The 16,902-nt window shown below is 50.9% G+C and overlaps 1 protein-coding gene across 1 annotated transcript in view; it reads left to right on the forward strand.

Moving 5' to 3' along the window:
- Positions 1-16,902, forward strand: part of LOC125720430 (uncharacterized) — a 284,101-nt gene that overhangs the window by 114,976 nt on the left and 152,223 nt on the right. The window lies entirely within an intron of this gene.

The raw sequence follows: 16,902 nt of genomic DNA on the forward strand, positions 1-16,902 counted from the left end.
ACACCCCCGGGACAGTGACCCCATGTCCCCCCCAACAGGCCCGTCTCTCCAGCAGGCCGACAACTGTCCTCTTCGTCGCTTCTCTGCTGCAGTCATTAACTCCTGTGCGTGATATTTTATCAGATTTTCAAAACATGAAGTGTAATTTCCATCCGCTGCTTAAAAGAGCGACTGAGCGTCTTCCTCCCCTGTGCCCCTGGCTACATTTCTCCACGGATACGTCTCGCCTACGACTGCATAATCAGCCTGTCACCCGTTGTTGCCTGTTTCTGTCTTTCTAAATGGAGGCATCCAGAAAGAGCCATTTTCTTTCATTGTCACATGCTTTTAAAAGCATTCTACCTAAATGTGTTTATAAAAACCACACTTTCGTCTTTTTTATAATTGCAACACCAGTCCATTTAAGGGACTGATGAGTTTGTTTTAGTTTAAGTAGAAGTTTTAATTACTGGCTGGTTAGGAGCTCTGGGTGGGTATCGGGCGGGGGTTGCCTTGATTTCTGTCTAATGTCGTCATTTACATGCCTCTCTGGCTGGGGGAGGGGGGTCACAGGAGAGTAGGCCAATCAAATTTCTCGAGCTTTTTCTGACCAATTCTGAAGGCTGATATCACTCATTGATATTAGAGGCCTGATATTAGAAAACTGGATCCTCCTTTGGTCAGGAGAGGAATCAGGCCCCCCTGTACTGTCTGGAGGCACAGGGTGCTCACAGCCTGGGATCCTCAGACCCGAAAGGGCCCAGGCGGTGTCAGGAAGTTGCACAGCAGAGCTTACAGAGGAACACGATGATTTTACTGAGGAAATGCTGGTGCACAGAAGAAGCTTCTGACTCACCGACAGTCAGCGAGGGTGGACATGTTCCAGCCTTTAAAACGTTAAGCGATAAGTGCCCTGCCTCCATTCCACACACATATCGCCCTCCACTCCTGTTCCGGAGTTTTCTGAGAATAACAAAGGTACCCGCAAAAGGCCCTTTTATTGGATTCCAGGTTATTAGCTCCTCTGCTCTCTCCGATCTCGACCTGCTGAGTCTAATTTCAGAAAATCTCACCGGCCTGCCCACCCCCGCGTCTGTCCATCCCGAGCTCCCCATCTCTGGGCTGCTGTGGCCTGTGGGTGTCCTGCTACCTGTTTTCCCTGGAGTTTCGCTCATTTTTCTCACCTCCTCGATGGTGGGCGGGTTACAGGTAGGTGTCGGATTTACGCCGTGAGGAGGTTACGCGACCGATAGACTAGTTAGCCATTTCCTGGTGTGTGACGCAGGAAACACTGACTATGGCCATTTACAGATCAGGACTGTGCCCCCCCCCCACCTTCTCAAAAAGGAAATAACCACACAATATGCTCAAAAGAGTCAGCAGCGTAGGGTGAACCTGAAATATGTCACCACTGAGGACAGTGGGGGGGGGGCTCTCTGTGGGGACTCCGTGTCTGTGTCACTCCTTACAGAATGGGGCTGGTTAATGTCATGCATTATACATGCACGGCGCCCTCTGCAGGGCTTTCAGGGTGAGTCGGGCCGTCCGACTACCTCTGGGATCTGAGGCTGCATCCTTCTGCCTCCACTTCTTCACTGGTGCCGGCCCAGTTTGCCGGTTTTAAAAGGGTCCTTAAAAGGGCCGTTGGACCTATAAATAAAGCACTGGCTGCCGCCTCTAATTAGTCGGTTTCCTTTTTGTTTTTAAATCAGGCACAGGGTTGGCCGCCTGCGACGCGCTCACTCTTCACGTGGGAAAGCAGAGCAAACGTGGCCCTTTAAACAAAGCAGACTGCTGATCACTCGTGCTGCCTGTACACCCTGTCATTTCGGGAAAAGTCACAGAGCATCGATATTATACATTACATCATATGCTTCGTAGGCACTATAATGAAAATTAATGACCCTGCACGACTTTAATCTACCCTTTAAAGACAGGCGTTACGTATAAAGGAAGCTGAAGATGTACATTCACTGAGAATAATCATCTGTGGCCCGTCTCAGAAAGAGTACAACAGGAATCCATCCATCCTCCAAACGCTCCCCCTGACAGGGGCGCACAGGCAGAATGTGTAAACCCCCTCCAAGAGAAGAGGCGGGACTTAAGCTGCCGACCCTTGGTGGTCGACACAATAGCGCCACCCGCTGAGCCACTGAGACAATTCCAATAGTCACCCAAACTGATTGGCTGTGTAATTAAATATGTAATTGAGTAAAGCCTGGAAGCGTCCTGCAGCCATTCAGCCCCGAGCACATAGGGACTGGAGGGAGCGACTTCGTGGAAAACCTTGAGTCACCTGTATGGGGGTTTGGGGGAGGGGGGGGAAGAAAGGGAGAGAGAGGGGAGAAAGGGGAGAGGGAGAGAGTGAGGAAGGCGAGTGAGAGGAAGAGAGAGAGGCGGAGAGGGGGAGATGGAGAAAGAGCTGGTGAATCCTAGGCAATGGAGCCTGATAAGCTCCTCTCCACATTGAAAATAAAGAAAATGAGCTGCTATCTCAGCCCATCAGCTCCTTATCTGGCTTCCTGGTGTCATTTTAAGCTGCGGTGTAGAACAGCAATGGATTCAGGGCTCCGCACTGGTAGCAGAAGGGCCTGCAATGGATTCATACGCCCAAGACAGGAAGAACCTCACCCCGGGCATCACCCTGCCCCCCCACCCTGACCAAGGAGCGCTTCGCTCGCACCCGGCTCATTACTGCCTGACGCTTATGTATGAGTCTGGCCAGCGGTCGGTGCACAAAACGTCTCTGACAAATTGGAACCAGATGCTCCATCTCAGACTTTGGCCCAATTAACATTCAACGCTACTGCACTGATAAGGGGAAAATGGGGCTGGTATCCCCCACCTCCCACAACCCCCGCCCCCCCCAAATAAATGCTCAATGTGTAAACTCCAGAATCAGAACCGTTGATGAAAACCCAAAGGTGTGCAGATGCTGGTACCGCTCATCACAGGAGTCAGAGATACACAGACACACACATAGGGGTGCGGGGGACACACAGGGGGGCAGTATAACCTACTTCTCTGGGGTGCAGATCCATTGATAGCAGAGCTGTACTGTGGGCCAGTGGAATGGTGATTGTAACTGTATGGGTGCATATGTGGCACCTATAAACCACCAGGAAAACATTATTTAAATCATTAAGGGGTAGATGTGTTCCATAAGGCATTAAAAGCGGGAGCTGACTGGTGCATATCTTATCAGCTGTGGGTCACCTGGGCCACACAACAAGTTCCTTGGCCTGGAACCAACATGGGCAGTAAGAGGCACTCCTGCGGGCCTCTCTGCGGTTATCTTTAAACAAAACTATTTCATTTTATGATGGGATTACGACTTTCGGTGACCACGAGCCGCTGAACGTCCGCTTGACATTTATTTTTAAAACTTGGAAGAGGCTGTGGCAGGCTGAATCGACACCAGGCTAATAAAGAAACAGAGTGTGGTCATTCCGTCTGGACTGGAGTGAACAATGATTGTTTGTAAAGACTTTCAGCTCTTTGAACTGTTAACAGAAACATACCTGGCTGCTGTCGTGTGTTTGGCTATCTTTATTTTTCCCTGAGGAAAAACATTTAATTTCTTTCAGTAGTATTTCCAAAATAATTTAATTGAAATCCTCCCAAGCTCTTAACGGTGGTCTTTGTGGCTAAGAGGCACTGTTTAGGGAGCACAACAGGCCACTTATTAAAAATAGTTAATGTGCTTTTAAAAAATTTTCAGTTTGAAATGTTGCATTTGTTTTGGATTGCGGTTCTCAATTCAGCCCACTTAGGAGCATTTTTATTGACATTCTTCCCCTGGCTTAATACTTAATTATCGTGTTTATTCTGACATATTCGATTAAAAAACTGAAACAATGACGTTGATCTGATACTGAAAACGTGCAAATAAACCATGCAAACAATTAACTTCTGCTTGGGCTAATGAAGCCCCAGTAACAGTGCCAGAATGAGAGCTGGCAGAGAGACCAGAACCAGCAGAGAGACCTGCAATGGCAGAGAGACCCGAACTAGCAGAGATACCTGAACCAGCAGAGAAACCTGAAACAGCAGAATGACCCAAACCAGCAGAGAGACCAGAACCAGCAGAGAGACCCAAAATAGCAAAATGACCCAAACCAGCAGAGATACCTGAACCAGCAGAGAGACCAGAACCAGCAGAGAGACCTGCAATGGCAGAGAGACCCGAACTAGCAGAGATACCTGAAATAGCAGAGAAACCTGAAACAGCAGAATGACCCAAACCAGCAGAGAGACCAGAACCAGCAGAATGACCCAAACCAGCAGAGAGACCAGAACCAGCAGAGAGACCTGCAATGGCAGAGAGACCCGAACTAGCAGAGATACCTGAACCAGCAGAGAAACCTGAAACAGCAGAATGACCCAAACCAGCAGAGAGACCAGAACCAGCAGAGAGACCCAAAACAGCAAAATGACCCAAACCAGCAGAGATACCTGAACCAGCAGAGAGACCAGAACCAGCAGAGAGACCTGCAATGGCAGAGAGACCCGAACTAGCAGAGATACCTGAACCAGCAGAGAAACCTGAAACAGCAGAATGACCCAAACCAGCAGAGAAACCTGAAATAGCAGAATGACCCAAACCAGCAGAGAGACCAGAACCAGCAGAGAGACCTGCAATGGCAGAGAGACCCGAACTAGCAGAGATACCTGAACCAGCAGAGAAACCTGAAACAGCAGAATGACCCAAACCAGCAGAGAGACCAGAACCAGCAGAGAGACCCGAAACAGCAGAATGACCCAAACCAGCAGAGAGACCCGAAACAGCAGAATGACCCAAACCAGCAGAGAAACCTGAAATAGCAGAATGACCCAAACCAGCAGAGAGACCAGAACTAGCAGAATGACCCAAACCAGCAAAGAGACCAGAACCAGCAGAGAGACCTGCAATGGCAGAGAGACCCGAACTAGCAGAGATACCTGAACCAGCAGAGGGACTAAAAACAGCTGAATGACCCAAACCAGCAGAGAGACCTGCAACAGCAGAATTACCCAAACTAGCAGAGAGACCCGAAACAGCAGAGAGAGCTGAAGCAGTAGAGAGTGCCAAACCAACAGAGAGACCGGAACTGGCGGTTCCTTGCAGCTTCTCCTGCCTGCTCCCGATGAGAGAGGCTGGCACTTAATCCCCCTGCTACCTTACTTCGTGCTTCAGAAACACCATTGCACAGGTCGCTTCGCTTTTCCCACAGAAACGCCTTAAAAATTGCATGTCTTTGAATATCATTTCAGAAAATGGCCTTCAATTTGCTACCAACCTCATGCTGTTACACTTAGACACTCGGGACCAAAGTGGGGTCCAGGCAGCCCCACTTCAAATCCAGAGACCTGGAGGCAGATCCCCATTGGACGGAACCTGTCACATGACCCTGAGCTGCACTTTTCTAGCCTTGGGCCCTGCCCCTGAGTGCTTTGTTTCTGACTACCTTTGCAATGACTACGCAATGGTGCTCTTATTGTTGCCATTAGCTGCTTTCAATGTACTTGGGGTCCGCAACCTCACCGGCGGATACACAGAGAGGTTTCTTCATTGACGCGGTTCTTCTATACTTGATTAGTCACTTGCATCTGGCAAGCTGAAGTGCAGACCGCGGGGAAGATCATTTTAATGGCGGACAAAAGTCTCACGCAAATAATAAAAGTTAGATAAAGTGACAGCATCACCCACATGACGTGGCAGCAGGTTTCACCTGGCATCTGGGGTCATGCCATCTAAAGGGTGCCCCCTGCTGGAAGAGAGCTTGCTTGTGCACTGTGCCCCGTTGTCACTTGCAGCACATGCCCCACAGCCCTGAGTTAATGTTTGACCCAGTGCAGACTGCCGGCAGTGTTTGCACTGGGTGACTGGAGCCCACGCAAACATTTGCTCTCTCCACAGATGGGCCATCGCTCTCTGTTTGCACACATTACTCCACATCAGTCCTGCGGGGCTGTTTCTGCCTGCTAAGATGCAGGTCTCACGTGCCAGTCTGGGGGACACACCCCCCTCCCCCCCCCCCCCCCCACCGACCCCGAGTCAACCTGTCTGAGCAGCAGAGCTATTCTAACACCTCTTTCATGCTTTCATTGGCCAACAGGCATCACATGACTTGAGAATCCTCCCAGGGTCCTGCCATAGACGGCTTGGAGCCGTGCGTTCCTCACATGTGGGAGGAGGCAGAGATTAGCTCCGGCAGATGCTCAGCGGAGCGGGGGGGGGGGGGGGGGAAGAGATGCAAAATATGAAAAGGGCGGAAATGATAAGTTCATTCATCCCATGACTAGTTAGGTGATCAAACTGTTGAAATAAACATTCAGCTATAAGAAGCCTGATTATTATGATCTTACAGTGCAACTAGACACACAATTTAACACAGTATGTAAAAGTCTGCTATTATTCAAATCGGTCTCAAAGTGATGCCTTTTCAAAGCTTCCTTCAAAGGAATTTTTTTTGTACACACGTTGAAAGCTATTTCATGCTACAAGGGGCTTCGTGGCCAGTCATTAACAAAAGACTTATCAGGTGTTTATAAGCCGAGGCTCTTTCTGCAGACGCAGAAGCACTGGATCAAAAGTCCGACTCGCTATGTGTGAGAACCCAAGGGGACGATGTCACGCCTGCACTGATGTTCTACAGCCGCTTTAATTAGCTGTTGTCATCGCACCCCTTACTGCCACTTTTAAATTATTTCCCTGCTTTTCCAAATGAGGAGCAGATGTTCCGCTGTGACTTCGCCCTGCTTTCACACCTCACACACGCCGCTCTGCTGTCTGTGGCCCAGACGTCTTCCACGCCCAGCTTCCACGTTTCCCATGTCCGGCGCTCCTGGCCGCTCCGTCTCCAGTGTCCTCGTCCCCATTCCTGAAGCTTAAATAGACCTTCTGTGCTTTTGTGACCCTTAGGGCCGAACTTCTGATTTAGCTTGCAGTCTGAGGGGACGAGCCTCTGACCTTCTGGGTCAGAAACCACCCCCCCCCCCCCCGATCCAGGAACTCTCAGGACCCACTGCAGAAGGTTTCCCAAAGAGGCACATTCTGATGTTTAGTTTGATGGGAAACTCGGTGGACCTTATGCCAGTGCTGTATTCCGCTGCAGACTGCCAAGAAAAGCCAGATCCCTATGAGAACATTCCTTTTATTCTCCTGTTAAATGATTAAAGTTGTTTTTCTGTCCCTCTCTCTAGCCAGCCTGTGCCCCCAGCCCCCAGCCCCCCCCCCCCCCCCGCCCCGGGGCGGCAGAGGCTTGCCGACATACCTGAGGTGTGAGCGGATTCATTAGCTGAATAACTGCTTGTTTTGTTAGTCTGTAAAATGCCCTTTTTTGATGGGGTGTCCGTGATCCTTTGCAGTAACAAAGACCCGGAACCAACTGGCATGACCTTGGCATCCATTATCGGCCAGAGGAATCAAGGCCGGGGAGGGAAGGGGCCCCCCTCCACAGACGGACCACCATCACAGCGGGGCATCTGGTGGACCCAAAAAGGAGGGGGGGGCAGGCACATGCAGCCAAGCTTTTTATGAATTAAATTCCTCTGAGTCCTTCTTCTTTATTTTTTTAGGTTCCCTAAGCAACTGGCAATGGGGGTTTCCTCCTATGGCGCCCCCCTCTGTCTGCGATCAGAAGTGTAAGTCAGCTCTCGGGTCCATCCACAAAGCGCCTTTGATAGCCAGCTCCCCCAGGAGCTGACATGGAGCAGCACCCCGGCCCCTATACCCGGACACAGCTGCTTAGCAGCTAAACGATGCCGCTTGTCATTTCCAGTTGAGCCTGTTAAGGGTTTAACTGAAGTTTTAATTAAATATAGAGTTCCGTGTGATGGCGGCTTTAAGACGTATCAGCTCCGTGGGTCAGAGGAGAAGATGGGTGTGAAATACCAGCTCTTGGCATTTTACTGAAATATCACAAAAGGTCAGACAGTGAGCGGGGAGTATAACGCCTTAGCGGGACGCCCTAAAGAAGCTAAGATCTCATATTATGGATCGTGATTGTAAGTTTGGACATTCTGGCCTCTCACACGTTTTGCTCCCACATTCAGACAGGCTGCTTTTTGGATACCCGTCCTCATCTCTATTTGTCTGGCATTTATTTCTGGATGTATTCCCTGGTGTTGATCATGTCCAGTCATGTATTTGCCTGGACACCCCTCCTTCCCCCCCTACTATGAAATCACAGCTTCTCCAGTTCACCTGTCGCTCAGCCGGCCACCTGTGGATCACCGAATGGCCAGCATACGAGAGCTGTGTATGTGTCACTGCTGCCAGGGAAACAGGATCTGTTTTTGGGTCAAATGACACAAAAGCACCATGTGTTGCCTCCATGATGCTCCCTAAACATTACGAGATTCTGAAACCCCTGGATCAGGGCGATTTGCGGAGGTCTATAGCGAGCCCCAGACACTAATGCATTCTGGACCTCTATGGCGTCCCTAAATCAAAGAAATTTTTGGAATTCTACAGTGTTTCTCAGACACAATTGTTTTCCAGATGTGAAGCTTCTTGCACAGAAACGTGAAGCAGCTGACAATGGAAAAGAAGGACACACTTTACCCAAGAGGGACTGAGATCATGCCCAGGTCACCATTTCAGTTCTGTAATATATCACTTCTGGAGAAGATCAGAGGCCGTCCCTGGTAAAGGAACGTCTGGCAAGAGGCTCCCTAGTAGAGGAGATCGTTCGTGAGGTATTTCTGGCTTCCTTCTGACTGTGGGGAACCTGCTTCAGTGCCAACACGCATCAAATGCACTGTGCACGAGAACCGCATGCAACTCCGAGCACCGCAGAACTCATTCTTAAAATGATTTCTCCTATATTTTTTTCAGTCGTAACGTTCTTACTCATCATGTAAGAGTACGGATACCACTGCCACCAGCTTCGCCTGAGCCGCCGTGTCCTGCCCCTGACAAAAGGCCCTAATTATCTGATAAACCGGCCCGGGTCTCTCACTGCGCCCGCAAATGCGATTCCTTTTTAACGCGGGCGACTGTGCCCCGAGTCGTTCCCGCTGTCATTTCCAGAGAAAATAGATGTGCACACATAGCGAAGCATGACTAAACTGAGGAGATGGCGCCATCAGAGGAGCGGCGTGCGCCGATAGGTCGGCTGCCGCCTCTGTCCACATCCCATTTCACGGCAGAGGTAATCCCACTGCAGCAGGCGCATTGTGCTCCCTAATAATGACAGGCAGAATGCCTCGGAGTGTTTCTAAATAATTCCCACCGCTCCGGTCCTCTCCTATCGCTCTAATTCTACAGGCCTGTACCTGTCCGGACGGCCAATTGGAATTTTCTGCTCTCCGGGCGGCTGGTCGCGAACAGAGCCGCTAACCCAAGAAATAAAAACGCTTGGAACCCAATTTGCCGCCTGTCCTTTTCTCCACCAGCCATGACCCCCTGACGCATCGCAGTAAAATAGCGTCCCGCCGTTTAATCCCTGTACCTGAGCTGGTAGCATGTTTTTCGTAAACGTGCGCTAACCGTTATTTCCATGACATCGTCATCATCACGGCTGCTTTTACCAACTAAACATTGCTGACCTGGCTGGGAACATGGTTATTTTGTGTTAGCCTCCCTCCCCCCAGCAGCAGCACCCCCCCCCAGGCCAGGTGATGCTCTCCACTGCCATACGCTGTGCCCTCCCCTCCTCCATACACCCCGCACAACAGCCATGGTGGAAGGCTCTTGCACACAGAGGTTAGAGTGACCTTTCTGGACAGGGTGGGAGGGATCTCTCGGGTCTTTGAATGTCTTCAGTGGAGGAGTGGGGGGGGGGTCGGGGACTAAAATCAGCCTTGTGGGGGGGGGGGGGGGGATATACGGAAGCGCTGATACGCAGCGTACAACGCGGTGACCGAAACCAAGCGTAACGAGATGCAAATGGATTCACGCCTGAGACAACGTCGCCTGTGGTTCCGGCGTCATCTCCAAGGAGATGAATAAAAAGCATGATATAAAAAAATTTTAATGTATAAATGACACTTAAATTATTCAGGAGCTGTAATTGACTTGTGAGAGTTTGCGGTTTCGCTACAAAAGGAGCTGTAAATAATTGATACTGTCCTGCAATATGAATTACACAAAATGCCTGATACTGTAAGGGGCAGTGATCTGTTTTTGTAATTATTACTTTTAATTATGTATTTTTCAGCATTTATCCGCATACGCTCCCCCAATCATCAGTATGAAACTCTCACTCCTGACGGCCGCTGACCCGAAGCTTGGCACCGTGTCCTTGGAATGTTCCTATCCGTTCAGTCAGGTACCACGGGAACCACGTCAACATACAGCCCTTGATGTGTGGCAGATTCTGGCCGACATTTCACCGACATGATTTTGGGCTTCTACATGCCTCGCCTCGGCACTCCATGCCTGTCATGCCTGAGGATGACGGGTTGGAGTTGGGGTCACCATGAAATTTCGGATGAAAGCTTGGGTTGGAGGCTGGAGGGTAACATTAAGAGACACCTCAACGACATTTGGTAGATGAAAGCGACGCGGACGAGGAGTATTTATGAGTGGCGGTTACGGTCCGTCGCAGATGACTGGGATTCATTTCGGCTTCGCAGCTGTGGAAATAAGAATGAGCTCAGAGCCGCTACTGTCCTCCCGGGAAGCACGGCGGCACACGCACCACCCAGACAGCTCCATCCAGACGTGCCTTCCGAGGGAGGCCTGTGGATTCCAGGTGCGGGAGCCCAAAACGAAGCGACGACAAGGGCCTGTCCTGAGTTCCGCTGCCTCCGTGACATTCCCACTGTCGCTCGCCTGGAACCTTGATGTTTTATTCACTGCCCGCAGGGACCCGCGGAAGCGAGGAAGACGTGTCCCTCGCAAAAAAAAAAAAATGCCGGTGCGAACCAGCCCTGGGATGATTTACAGCCCAGCTACAGACCATGTATCAGGCCATGATGGCTCCATCTGGGGGTGCGGGGGGGGGTTGTTTCGAAGCCATGAGAGTGACAACTGGGAGGGATGTACCTGCTCGGGAAGGTGTGTCCGGGGGTCCCCATTATTGGATTTGACAGATGTCAGTCGATGAGGAAGCTCCTCCTGCTTCATCTCCTGCTCTCTGGGCTGTCTTGCTGCAGCTCGGCCCCCTGCCTCCCAGCATATCCATCTCTCATTGCACCTCTGTTACGGCCCATGCAGAGACCACATCAGTTTGGCTCTGGTTCTTTTGTTGAAAACCATCCACACAGTGCTGGTTGCCATGGCAAGATAAATGCTACTGGACTGGTGGCACCAGTGTGGATCTCAGTGGGGACCAAAATGCAGACCTCAATGTGCACTTGACTTTGGATCGGACTCCGGACTTGACACACAGCTGACGAAAACCGTGTCAATAGAGTCACTACTGCCACACTGCGCCTGTGGCGAGGGTTTGGGGGTGATACAATCTGGCAACAGACATAATGGGATGGGTGAGATTTATTTTGGCCCGATCTTCAGGGAACCTGACTCATAAGTAGACCGCAAACATCTGTGTTGCTGTCATCATTGATCCTGCTTGCGCTGACGTACACTGAGAAATGCACAGTTACCGTATTTGTCAGGCTTGAAGCACGTACTACTCGTCACCCATGAATGGAAACTGGATCCTATACTGGTGTTCTGCTAACACTGTTCCGTACCCTACAGGTGATGGTGAAGCGATCAGATGGGGTTGTAAAACAAAGAGGTAGATAGATGGTATGGAGACAGTGTTTCTCCGGGCAGGTGTCTGTTACGTTGTCTCTGCAAACACACTCTGTATTGGGGGTCTCAGGGATTTGGAATGTGAAAGATACACATCTGATACTTCAGGCTGGGTGGGCGGTTGTCACACGGAAGGAAATATACGGGAACCAGAACATATAAGAATGTGCTTCGGAGCGCAGGGGGAACCAAAGGGAATTAGGGACAATCGATGGCAGCTGGTTTGTCCAGGATAATTATGTCTGCTGCTGGGTCACCTACACAACTGTCTCACTTGTTAATAGGACATGAAGGTTGGTGTGGAGGCCTGAGAGTACCCCGTGTAGCCTGGAGATTCAATTGCATGCATTGTACCATCAGGGGAACGGCACCGTGATCCTCCTCGCCATCCTTCATCACTCCTGATGGTTCCGAGTGTTGGCCATGCTTGTCCACACCATCCTTGGCAGGAAATGCAAGAGGGGTCCTCAAATGATGCATCTCATGCGGTGTCTGGAAATGCAGGAGGGGTTCTTCACTGATGCATGTCATGCGGTGTCTCTGGAAATGCAGGAGGGGTCCTCAAATGATGCATCTCATGCGGTGTCTGGAAATGCAGGAGGGGTCCTTGAATGATGCATGTCATGCAGTCTCTCTGGAAATGTAGGAGGGGTCCTCAAATGATGCATCTCATGCGGTGTCACTGGAAATAAAGGAGGGATCCTTGAATGTTGCATGTAACGTGGCGTCTCCTTGCTTCCTTAGGTCATGGCACAGCCCCCGAACCCTCATGCCCCATTTCAGATGCTGTGTTGTCTGTTGATTAACTGCATTTCTCCTGTAAACCTCCTAGTTCATTTGCCCCTTCCCCCCCGCATGCCCAGCTCCTCCATACCATCTGTTCTCTTTACAGGGGGTCCCAGGTGTATAAAAGAGCCCCCCCCCCCCCAGCTGTGCTCCTCAGGCCTGCCCTCTCTGAGTGCTCAGCACTACTGAGACCAGCTTCCTCTGTAAAGTGCAACACCTGGGGGCGGGTGGGGGGGGCTACCAGCCGCTTTTGTATCTATACGCATCAAAAGGGAGCAAATTAGGAGAGCCGTCTCCAGTCAGGCTGAGGATTACAGATAAAGAGGTTGTTAATAAGACCATTCATAAAACAGCACTGAAATAAGAAACCAACCGAAGCGGTCAGTGTTGGGTCGTATGTGTGTGAAGACTTCAGTAATAGTTATTTATGTATGGGACTGTTTATTATTTTTATTTATCAGTTCACCCACGAAAGGAAATGCAGTCACTGTGTATGGTATACTGTCAGTGCCCCGTGCCTTGTGTCCTTGTAATCGTCATAACGTGATTCAACTTCTGTTTTTTTACCCAGAATGCCAGCTGCCTGGGGTGAGTTGTGCCCCTTCCAGGCCCAGCCGTGAACTGTCCTCCACCCCATCTCCCCACACCGACCAGCAGAGCTGACCCTCAGCACAGCAGTTGGTGACTCTCCTGCTTCTCTTGATATCATTCGTAGAGGTGGGTCACTGTGAACCGGCGGTACATATATATACAGACGCTCCTCTACTTACGAACGAGATACGTTCCAAACGGCCGTTCGTAACTTGAAATGTTTGTGAGTCGTCGTTCAACATCATTTTAAGGGTGTACGCGGCGAGTACAAAGAGCTAGGATGCAGGGGGTACGCACGCTACACTGCTGCGCGGCGGGAGTAGCGGTCGGAAGTTGTACTACCTGGAACTGGTGCACAGAATAATAAATTGATGTTGTAGACAAGATTACCGGAGCCCAATGAACATGATTTGGATTCACAGTCTTGGCACTTTTTGTTCGTAAGTTGAAAGCTCGTAAGTAGAGGAGCATCTGTATTTAAAAAAAAACCTAAAACATGGAATTAAAGCATCTAATACTTCCTACACCCTCTGCCAACCCATAGTGCTGTGCACAAGTCCTGTGAGTTACGTGTTCGAGTGTGTCCGTTAGTGTGCGTGTGTGAGTTTGTGCCTGAGTGTGAATGTGCAAGTGTGTCCCTGAGTGTGTGTATATCCTGCAAATTGAAGGCAAATGTGAGGCACAGGGGCCCCTGGAGCCAGGGCAGGTGTGATAGCACTTTGTTCGGGGGAGACATGGCAGATTCTCAAAGCCAGTGAGGAGAAATCGAAACTCACAAGCCAGAGCCTCTGTCACCAATGCATCTGTTCTCAGGACGCATTATGTCAGTGAAGATGCCCCAAACCCAACCCGGTGCCTTAACTGCTCTTCCACCTGCTGTCCAATTATGATATTGCTTTGCTTTGCACTTGCCCTCCCTGTCCCCCCCCGAGTTCTCCATCTCCCTGCCCCCTACCTCTGTGGATGGTGAATTACCGTGACGGAGGCCGTCTGGCTGAAGTCGGAGACTGTTAGCTGAAGCTGTCAGAGTTTAGGGCCATTTACAGAATGCAGGGAGGGGGGGGGTGATGGCTCCTCCGTCAGCGGGACAGCAGTGATGGACAGCGACTGTGGGCCGCCTCCGGGGGACGCCGTTGGCGGCCTCTTCGCCAGCATCCTTTATTTTTCGCCCCTTCGCATCACACGGCAATTGTGCTAATTGTCAGATGGCATAATTGATGCTTGATGAGTTGCGACAGTCTCACAAAAGAAAATGATTCATGCTCCTTCATTGGCTGGTAACAAGCATTTAATTTGGGTCTTTAATCACTGGAAGCCAGCCCCAATCTCGCCGGTCCTTACGAGGCACTGTAAACTCCCCCCCCCCACACACACACACACAATCTCTACCTCCGGGGTCCCAGGGAGGTGGGCTCTTGCAGGCATGTGTCTCTCAATGGTGCTGAAATCGGACGGTCACTGGGAAGCAGGTGTGTCACAGAAGCCCCCAAGCACACTCTCCTTCTAGTTCCCTATAGTGTGTAGAATTCACCCAAACTGTCCATATTTCCCAATACACCCCAGCTGGTATGTCTGCATCAGACAATAGCAAATACCGGCTGTTTGCGTAACGTGTGAGTGCGTCCCGGAGTGTGCATGGGTGAGCAGGGACATGCAGGCATCCCAGCATGCCATGAGAATAGCCTGACCTCAGCGGGCTACCTGTCCACATTGCCCAGACCCCACAGCACGGATCCAGCTCCTAACCATGCCTGGGGAACCACCTGGCGGCTCGTGGGGGGGATCCCACTTCAGGCTTGGGGCATGACGGCGGTAACGTCGCTCGGCATTTCAGCAGTGACAGTGCTTGATATGTTAGTGGGTCGGCAGGGACGGTGCTCGTTGCTCAGCAGTGATCGGTTGCTGCCATGTCCTACCAGTGGTGTCGCCGTCCTCCATCCTCACCGAGAGTCCCCCTCCTGCAACAATGGGGCTCCTGGCACCTTCTTGGAATGGCACTCCCTCCGGCATCCTGGAATAACAGCACTGTGCAGTGAGTAACTCTCAAGCCTGGAACAACGCTGTGCAGTGAGTGACTCTCAAGCCTGGACGGCAGATGGTGATAGAGCCTTGGGGGGGGGGGTTCCGCGGAGCTGCAGGCCAGTGAGGCAGGGATGAATTATGCATGCACTCACCTGTGCCCCCCAACACCCCAGGGACGGGGGCCCGGCGGTTCTGCTGTGAGCTCACCGCCCTTTAATTATGCTCTTGTTTACCTCAGGGCAGGTGACGGGGGACTTTCCAGGACCCCAGCGGCCCCACCGCCGTGCTGAGATATCCTCCCCATCTTGAGTCCCGCGGCTTCCCACTGACAGTGAAATACCACTCACGAAAAACAAAAAAGGCATTTTATTCAGACAAAAGGCCCTTAACAGAGACAGCAGCCTCACAGCAGCGTCATTTTCAGAGCAGAAACCAGTGGGAGCGCGTTGGGGAGGGGTGATGACTGGTCTGAGCTTCACTGGCTTTGACATTTGGAAAAGCAGGTGTGAAGGGGGCACGTCTTCGCCCGGGGGGCTCAGGGAAAGCACAGTCATTTAGTGGGAGCTCTAGGGGTCTGGGCCGGGAAAATGAAGTGGGCTGGTGAGATGCAGCCTTTTCTGCCAGCCGGAGGCACGCGGATGCTGGCAGCTAGCGCGCCGTGCGACAGGACATGGCGAGCTGAACCCCACCATGTGGGAGTGCCTGTGAACAGCGAGGTGACCGTGAAACCGTCACAGTGGTAGGAAGCTCTGTACTGCAAACCGGTGCCTGTGTACACACGGCCAGGGCAAAGCACTGAGTGTAACAGGAAATGACCTCGTGATGAGTGAACCCGGCAGGAAATGACCTCGCGATAAGTGAACCCGGCAGGAAATGACCTTGTGATGAGTGAACCTGGCTGGCGGGCTCCACTTTCACCAGCTTGTTAATTAGACCCATTTATTTGCAGAATGGAATCGGCACCCAATTGAGACTGCCTGCCCAGAAAGTGCAGGACTCCCAAGGCCACCGAATTTTCCGGCAGTTCGGCGTGGTGACGTGCTCACTCGTCAGTTCGTCTCCCTCTCTCATCACGCTCCGGCTCCCGGCGGCTGAGGTACTTTCACCTCTCCCTGGATGGTTTAATCCCTTTTCTAAACTTTGTTTTACTAATTTAAATTTTCACTTAAAAGCGCATTAAAAATTGTAATACTCAAAGAAATAACATGCAAATTTTGTCCTGCTGCAAAAGCTTAATAAATACGGTTCGTTTGCAGGTGTATAATTAATGAAGCGCTTTGGGGTTAAGTGCCTCGCTGACGGGTACAAGCTAACCCCCAGGGATAAGATTTGGCAAACATTTCATAAAGGTACTTTCTTAAACCAACATAAACACTCTCAGGAAGTTATTTAGCACGGCAAAGTGATCTTTCCTTCCAGTTACCTGCTAGAGGTGACTTGGTAATTAATTTTTTTTAAGATAAAGACTTAATGAAAATCATTTGACTAATGAATCCTGGAAACTTAAAGTTGTTAAAGCTGCATTTTGCAGAGCTGGAGTTTGAAGGTGCCGCTGTGGCCTGCTGATCCAGTGCATCCCTGCTCTTCCTTCTGACCTGGGGCAAACCCAGCTTTTCCCGCTAATCCAGAGCATTCTGGTTTTTCCCACAGATCCAGAGCATCCCAGCTTTTCCCACTAATCCAGAGCATCCTGGTTTTTCCCACTGACCCAGAGCATCCCAGTTTTTCCCGCTAATCCAGAGCATCCTGGTTTTTCCCACTGATCCAGAGCATCCCAGCTTTTCCCCCTAATCCAGAGCATCCTGGTTTTTCCCACTGATCCAGAGCATCCC

Source organism: Brienomyrus brachyistius, chromosome 25, assembly GCF_023856365.1.
Source record: "Brienomyrus brachyistius isolate T26 chromosome 25, BBRACH_0.4, whole genome shotgun sequence".
NCBI classification, from domain to species: Eukaryota; Metazoa; Chordata; class Actinopteri; order Osteoglossiformes; family Mormyridae; genus Brienomyrus; species Brienomyrus brachyistius.